The sequence below is a fragment of the Talpa occidentalis genome, unplaced genomic scaffold, assembly GCF_014898055.3.
Source record: "Talpa occidentalis isolate TD23 unplaced genomic scaffold, MPIMG_talOcc4v2.1 talOcc4.12, whole genome shotgun sequence".
In the NCBI taxonomy this organism is placed as follows: domain Eukaryota; kingdom Metazoa; phylum Chordata; class Mammalia; order Eulipotyphla; family Talpidae; genus Talpa; species Talpa occidentalis.
Window position 1 is genome coordinate 50448157 of NW_023601212.1, and position 8587 is coordinate 50456743.

The following is an 8587-nucleotide window of genomic DNA, read 5'->3' on the forward strand; positions in this document are numbered from 1 at the left end:
CAATAGAAAATTTTTATCTTGAAAATAATAATAATGTATGATACATACTTAGTACTTTCTGTACTAAGTAGATTCTTTGCATTATCTCCAGTAATTTTCACAATATTTACATGAGGTAGACACTATGAGTACTTCTGTGTTAGTGATGAGGAAATTGAAGAATAATGAGTGTAACATACATCCTAAGTGGTGGAGTCAGAAGTTGAATCCAAAATAATCCAATTCCAATGGGAAACTAATGGTCACCATGCCAGAACATTTTCCATAAGTGGAAAATCCATTTGAAATGTGCAGCCCAGAAATAAACCCACACATATATGGAGACAGTTAATCTATGACAAGAGAGCCAAGAGGATACACAGAAGCAAGGAAAGTTTCTTTAATGAATGTTGCTGGAACAACTGGAAGTTATAAGCAAAAGAGTGAAACTAGACCATTGTCTCACATATACACAAAAATCACCTCAAGATGGATAAAAGGCTTAAATGTAAGACCTGAAACTCTAAAATACATAGAGGAAAACAGAGGCACAATGCTCCATGACCCAGTCTTCAGAGATGTCTTTGCAGCAGCAACGAAAACAAAGAGAATATAAACAACAGGGACTATATCAAATTTAAAAATCTACTGCACAGAGAAAGAAGCTGACTAAAACAAAAAGACACCCTACTGAATTGGAGGAGATATTTGCACATCATCTATTGGAAACAGGGCTGATATCAAAGATCTACAAAGAACACAAACAACTCAATGACAACAAATAACCCAATAAAAAAAAAAAAAAAGAGGCAGAAGAGCTAAATAGAAGGCACTTCTCAAAAAAAAAAAAAATACAGATGGCCATCAGGCACATGAAAAAATGCTCATCATCACTATCATCAGGGAAATGCAAAACAAAACCATGATGACATACCACCTCACATCTGTGGGACTATATAAAAAAGAAAAGAACCAACAAGAACTAGTCAAGATGAGGAGAAAAAGGAACTCTCTTTCACTGTTGGTGGGAATGTAGTCCAGACCCTACTGGAAAACAGTATGGAGGTTTCTCAAAAGTTTAAATAGGATCTATCATACTACCCAGCAATTCTATTCCTAGGTATCTATTTGAAGAATACAAAAACATTAATTTGAGGGATTTATGCCTTCCGGTATTCATTGCAGCACTATTTGCAATATCTAAGCTATGGAAACAACCTAAGTGCCCAAAGTCAGATGAGTGGATCAGGAAGATGTGCTATATGTACACAATGGAATACTGCTCAGCTCAAGAAGAAAGACTAAGCTGGAATGTCAGGAAGTGAATAGGAGCATGAGAAAAAGTTGAAAAGCTGATAAGCTTTTGGAGAAAAAGAAAATAAGTAAATAGATAGTCAAGGAAGAAAGCTGAGTCTTTCAAGTAGATTGCCTCTGTTGTCAATTCAAGAAAAATGGACCTTCCTCCCAACTACTCTGGCTTGCTTTCTAAGCTATCATTATCCTTTCCAGACACTTCGTAAATAATGACCTCCTTCTTAAGCTCACTCTTTGAGTTAGAAATATGGTGTGATGCGGTACTCAGGGCTAAGATGCAAGAGGTGGGCATGAGCCTGGCTGCTAGGTACTTCAAGTTGTAGAAGTCAGACAAGCAAGCATTCGATGCCAATAAAATGTGGTTCCTACTGTGATGGAAGTAAGAACAGGGAGGAAAGAAGGAAGGACAGATGAATGAGCAAATAGAAAGAAGAAAATCAGAGGAGATTGCCCTAGTCCAAATAAAAAACAGCTTTCTCACTAAAATGACATGTAAGCTGGACCTTTAAAAAACAAACCACAGAGTCCCTAAGTGAGTTGCAAACCTAGGATTAATTTTTAAGAGAAAAAAACCCAAAGGGTGGTAGAAATAGTGTTGTAATTATAGAACACGTTCTTTGGAGGAAAATTAAGAAGACAAGAAATATAACTTCAAAATTATAATGCTTAACAGTCCATTTAGCCTCAGTTATTAGCTCCCTATTAAAATACTTCAATTTAAAAGCAGTTCCCTTCTCTTCAGGTATGAAATTCACATTTTCAGCAATTCTTAATTAGACCATAAATGACTGAGATTCCTGACCTGGTATAATGATAGATGGTATGAGCAGAGTAGTAGCCTATTCATTTAAAACCACCAAACACGGAACTAGAAATCAGAAGAAAACTAGATATGGAAAAACTTCAAATCACATTTTCTGTCCAATTGCAACTCATCTAGACAGGGGATTTCCCTATACTTCATCATGACCAAACCCAACCATAAATATTGTAGGCCTGGCCTCACCAAAAGTATTTGAACAAGCATTCCCCAACATGACTCGAGCAAGCTTTTTCCAATACATGTCACTTTGTTACATGGAGATAAAGGTTAATAAAGGCCCAGTGGGCCTAGGAAAAAAACATTACCTTAAAATTAAATGAAGATTTCCCAGATTTAGTGTCCTCTCCAGAAATAGCCTTTTTATCAGAGAACTCTATGTTAAGGCAGGGCAAACATCTAAAGACAGGTTTTATGATATGAAATAATTCCCTCTTCATCACTTGAGTACCCCTTCTTTCTCCTTGATGTCCCAGGCCTCTATCCCATTCCTTAGCTCAGGATATAAACCCTTTGTCTCATTGACTTTAGAATTTACAGTCATATAAATTTTCTCTACATATGGAATTAAATTTGGCCTTTTTTATCCTACTAGTCTGTCAATTTATTAATTTGTTTGCTTGTCCAGCCTGAAAAGAAACCAGAGATGGGGGAATGTTTCCCTGTACCCTCCAAAATGTCAATCAACCTATTTCAAATCAATGATATTTAGACTTTCCTAGCAAACATAAGTTTTTGGCTAGCAAGATATGTACACAAGAAATAATAGAAGTTGCACATTTCTTTTAGCCAATCAGAATTCAATATCTCTTTTCCTTTTGATTGCTGTTCATTCATTAGCACACATGTGGGTAAATTCATTCATTTGAAAGTCAAACAATCAATATGAGACTTGCATCTGTACAAAAAATATGAAGTACAGCACCTATAGTAATATAATGACATCAGTGCAGTCAACTAGGGAGATGGGGTCAGTGCCCATCACACCACACATGCACATACACACACCTCACAGATGTACACATGTACACATACAACACACACATAATAGACACATATACAATGCTACATGCAACACACATAATAGGCACAAATGCACACATGTCACACATACACGTATCAAAAGTGGCCCAGTCATAACATTGAATGTCCTTTGTGGTTTGTGACTAGGGCATGCAGTGCCAGGAAGTACAGCTCACTCTGTATAACAAGAAGTGCCAGACAGATACAAACTACCTACATTCCTGGCAAGAATGACTCATTGCTACTGACAAGAGGAGTCCATGACTTTGTGGAAAGACATTTGAATCTCAAAACTTGAAAATAGCTAATCTGTTATCTTAAAGAATGGAGATAAAAAGACAAGAGGAGATCTCCACTCTCCTCACCAGGGACTGAAGAAGGAAAGGACAAAGGTGAAGACGTAATAGGACATATCTGGCCTGACCCGCCATGTTCTATTGAAAATAATCATTTCAGGTTGGGCAAGAGTTGACTTGAAATGAGATGGAATGAGGTGAAGTGATGTGCTTGGTCTACTTTCCAGTACTTTAATTCTACCTCTCCCAGAATATCAAGAGAAAATAATACTCAAAGCTCTCAAACATCCATTGAATGGATGAAGCTTACCACTAAGTCTTGTTTGCAAGCAGTGTCCATATGCTTTTCTTTCCCTCCATCCCCATCTAAGACATCTAGAAACATCTAAGAATATCTAAGACAATGTTCTGGATACAACAGACACTTAACAAAAGTTCTTTTATTTCAATGTTTGTCTATCTCTTCATTTATACTTTTTTCCCCCAGGATAAAAATGATTTAGTACTCTGCACTCTGCTCGTACTACCTAATAAAACTTAATAAAAAGCCATAATATTTGGATGGCTGACAGGCACATGAAAAAACATTCATCATTACTTATCATCAGTGAAATGCAAATTAAAACCATAATGAGATACCACCTCACACCTGTGTGAATGGCCCATATTAAAAATACAAGAAACAACCATCGCTGGTGAGGGTGTGAAGAAAAAGGAATCTTCTTACACTGTTGAGGAGAATGTAGACTGGCCCAGACTTCATGGAAAGCTGTGTAGAGGTTTCTCAAAATACTGTAAAAGGATCTGCCATATGACTCAGCGATGCCATTCCTAGGTATCTATTTCCCATCAACTAAGGTGACATTTATCCCTGAAATGTATGCATAAAGAAAAATGGTTATAAACAATTTGGCATTTGGGGTGCTGGACCATCCTTTACTTTTTATGGAAAGCTGGAGAAGGAACTGCAAGTACATGTAGAGACATTTTGGTTCTTTTCTTAGCTGGTACTTGCGCAGACTATGCCCTGATCTCCCACAGGAAAGGGAACTTGGTAGGGAGTGGTTTTGTCTGAAAAGGAGTGTTATGACACCATCGCTCTTCCTTGACTTCCTTCTCTCACCTCCCTTCCAATGGTGGTCATTTGAAGCATAATTTGTATTCTCCACAACACTAAAAAAATAAGATCAAGTCAGAATTTCCCCCAGCAATACCCAATACAGGAATCTAGTTGCAAGAGAAAATGCTGAAAGAGAAGATAAGTAAATAAAGGCTAAGGGCTTACAACATAAAGACATAGTAAGACAGTAAGACAGTGGGATTTTCAATCCCACCCCTGAAACATACTCTACAAAATAATTCTCAGTTGTATATTGCATAAGCCGAGAAAATGCTGACTTTGGAGAGCATTTATGCAGTCCACAATGTACCATGAGGACAGCCATGGTTAAGGCACAATTTCAGATTTAACTTCAGAACTTAACTTCTTGAACGTCTGTATCTCAACTGTCACTTGGATTTCAACAAATGTCCAGCAGTTCACCACTTCCTTCTCAGACATTACAAAATTAACCACGCTGGTGGCAAGTTCAGTAAGAAGTGAACTAACTTCAAACCATCTGGGCCTGAATAAAAAATGTAATTAATTTTTTATATTGGCTAGTCAAATAGCAGGCACATAGTAGGGGCTTAATAAGTACTTGCTGACTGAGAAGCCATGTGGCACCGTGCTTTAATGAGAACTTGGACTCCCGAGTCAGACAGCCTGGGCTTAAAATCTTGTTCTAACCACCAGCCTTTTTTCTAGCTGCGTCAGGATTCTCATCTATAAAGTGCAGAGGATGCACATAATAGCACCCACCGGGCCTCCCCGGTGGCGCAGCGGTTGAGCGCTGGGTTGCGAAGCTGCCCGCGGCCTCTGCGGCGCCGGTTCGATCCCCGGCTGCTCCCCGGCCACCGGAGGAGGATCCCACATGGCGCGCAGACCTCTCCTGCCACCCGCTGCTCCCCTCAGCAGTGTACTTCGGTCCTTCTGCCTGCTCTGCTCCCCGCTCTGGCTCTGGTGAATTCTCTCACCCTCCCGCGCTTCTGACTGTACCCAGTGCATGTATAAACAAAACAAACAAATATAATAAATAAATAAATAAAAAACATGCCTCTATAAAAAAAAAAAAAAAAAAAAAAAAGAAACATAATAGCACCCACCTACCAGGACTGTGTGAGGATTAAATGAGTTAATATAGTGACTTCCCACGTATGGTCATCACACTTGTTAACACTGAGCAGTAGCAGCAGTATTAACTCAGAACACATTAAAAATTCAAATTTAGGGGATTTCCTGGTGGCATAGGGGTTAAGTCTCAACACTGTCACACTATCGCTGCTGCAGCCTGCCTGAGTTCAATCCCTAGCCAGGGAGATAAGCCACATATGCAGACCTCTCCTGTCTTGCCTGCTGGTCCCCTTAGCAGTGTACTTCAATCAATCTGCCTGTTTTTGCTCCTCACTCTGTCTCTGATGAATCCTCTCTCACACACACACATCCACCCACCCCCACACCTCTGGTCTATACCCCAATTCTTCTATGCATAAATAAATAAATCTTTAAAAAAAATCAAATTCAATGTGGTGAAAAAGGAACTCTCCTACATTGCTGGTGGGAGTGCAAACTGGTCCAATCACTATGGAAACCTGTGTGGAGGTTCCTCAGTCTACTAAAAATGGAGCTACCATACAATCCGACAATTCCACTACTAGGGATCTACCCAAAGGACACAAAAACATTGATTCAAAAGAACACCTGTACACCTATGTTTATTGCAGCACTATTTACAATAGGTAAAACCTGGAAACAACCCAAATGCCCAAAAAATAGATGACCGGATCAAGAAGATATAGTATATATACACAATGGAATATAATTCAGCAATCAAAAAAGATAAACTCATGCCATTCACAGCAACATGGATGGAACTAGAAGGAATTATGCTCAGTGAAATAAGCCAGAAGGAAAAAGAAAAATATCAGATTGTTTCACTTATAACAGAAATATAGGGGAACCAAATAAGACATCACTGTAAAAAAAATAATAGCAGTACAAAACACAACAAAGCAAAAACAGACAATTATAGATCAGAGACATCCTGCAGGGGAGGAGGAGGGAGAGGGATCAGAGGGAGGGAGGGAGGAGCACAAGGGACTGTGGTGATGGTGCACGGGTGCCTTGGGGAAGGAAATTCTATGGGGACTCAATCTGAGGGGGTGGAGGAAAGCAAATATTATTTAAAAATTTAAAAAAATGACATTAAAAAAATCAAATTCAGTACCCAAGCCAGATCTACTGATTCAGAAACTCTGGGATTTTATCATAGCTCTCCAGGATGTTCCATATCAGAATCAAAGTTCTAGTCAATAGAAGGCAATCTATTAAATTGCAGGAATCACCCACATACAAAAGGTTTTGGTCCATTACAAGGGAAATTGTCTGTTTCAAATCCAGGAAGTGAGTGAAGAAGATAATATTTCCCTTGAGAAATCAAAATCACACTCATGTTCCCACAACATTTATGGCCTAAATTCACATTAGGTGGAAGGGTCAAAATATATAGCAGTGCCCTCAAGCACCTGGTGAGAGGAACACAAATCTTCACTGGAGAAACATCATCAAAAATCACAAAGCACACAGTTAATAAGGTACCATGAGTAAGAACCAGCAGAAACAACAAAGAGCAAAATATAAATCCCCAAATCTCAGAAATTGGAATTAGCAAACACAGAATATAAAACAGATTAAGTTGAACATGTTTGAGAATCGAATTGAAAATGTGGCTAAAGAGTAAGAGCATATTTTAAATGACTGTTCAAAAAAGAATCAAAATAATGCTAGCAATGAAACATAAGAATTAAAAGTAAAATGTAATGAATGAACTTTAAAGCAGATTAAATATATCTGAGAATAAGACATAGAAACTGCTCAAAAAAAGATGCAAAATATAAAACATAAGGTTAATAGATGAGGATGAGAGAATAAGAACATATGCTATTTACCTAATTAGATTTCCCAAAGTAGAAGAGACAGAATGGGAGAGAAGAGGTAAGGGACTAGAATCTCCTAAATGGATTAAACAATAAGCAAGAGATTCAGAAAGACTGGCAATTCTTAAGCAGTATAAATAAATAGGAGACCCAGGAAAATACACATTCTCATGAAATTGCAGACTACTGAAGAGAAAAAATAATATTTAAGTGAGAAAGAAATCAAATTACTTTTAAAGGAGTAACAATGATGATGACAGCAAATTTTTCAGCTTCAACTGGAAGGTAGTGGAATAAAATATTCATTGTGGTGGTAGAAAAATAATTGCCACTCCAGAATTCCATATGCAGTGAAAATCTCTTTAGAACAAAAATGGAAGAAAAATATTTTTTGATTGAACAATCACTGAGAGGGCCTCCCCTGGTGGCGCAGCGGTTGAGCGCTGGGCTGAGAAGCTGCCTGCAGCCTCTGCAGCGCCAGTTCGATCCCCAGGCGTGGGTGAGGGTCCCACAGGGTGCGCAGACCTCTCCTTCCACCCGCTGCTCCCCTCAGCAGTGTATTTTGTCAGTCTGCCTGTTCTGTTCCCCACTCTGGCTCCGGTGAATTCTCTCACCCTCCCAAGCTTCTGACTGTACCCAGTGCTTGTATAAATAAATAAATAAATCTTTAAAAAAATAAATAAAATAAATAAATAAACAATCACTGAGAAAGTGTGAAACCCAAACTAAAGAAAATTCCAGAGGACATATTTCAGGAAAAAAAGGAATGTTCTCAGACAGAAAGTCTGTAAGAAGAAATTATGAGAAAAGAAAGTGGTAACGATGTGGCAAAATTAAAGCTGCATTAAAAAGCAATAATAATACATTGGAAGGTTAGATAATTGGTTCTTTGGTGGTGGGAGTAGACTGAACCTATACTCCTAAAACATATGCAATGCTGTAAATCAATGTTACTTCACAGAAAATATTGTAATTAAAATTAAAAAATACAAATAAAAAGAAGAACCTTAAACAAGGATTTGAACCACTTGAGTCTACGTATGCGTGGATTTTTTTTCTACCTGCAGTTCTGCATTCACAGATTCAACCAACAAAGGATGTTGGCTGGTTTAATTGAATC

General features: G+C 38.2%; 1 protein-coding gene across 7 annotated transcripts in view; it reads right to left on the reverse strand.

The window, feature by feature from the left end:
- The window catches only part of NIBAN1 (niban apoptosis regulator 1), a 201147-nt gene that overhangs the window by 52901 nt on the left and 139659 nt on the right, over window positions 1-8587 (reverse strand). The window lies entirely within an intron of this gene.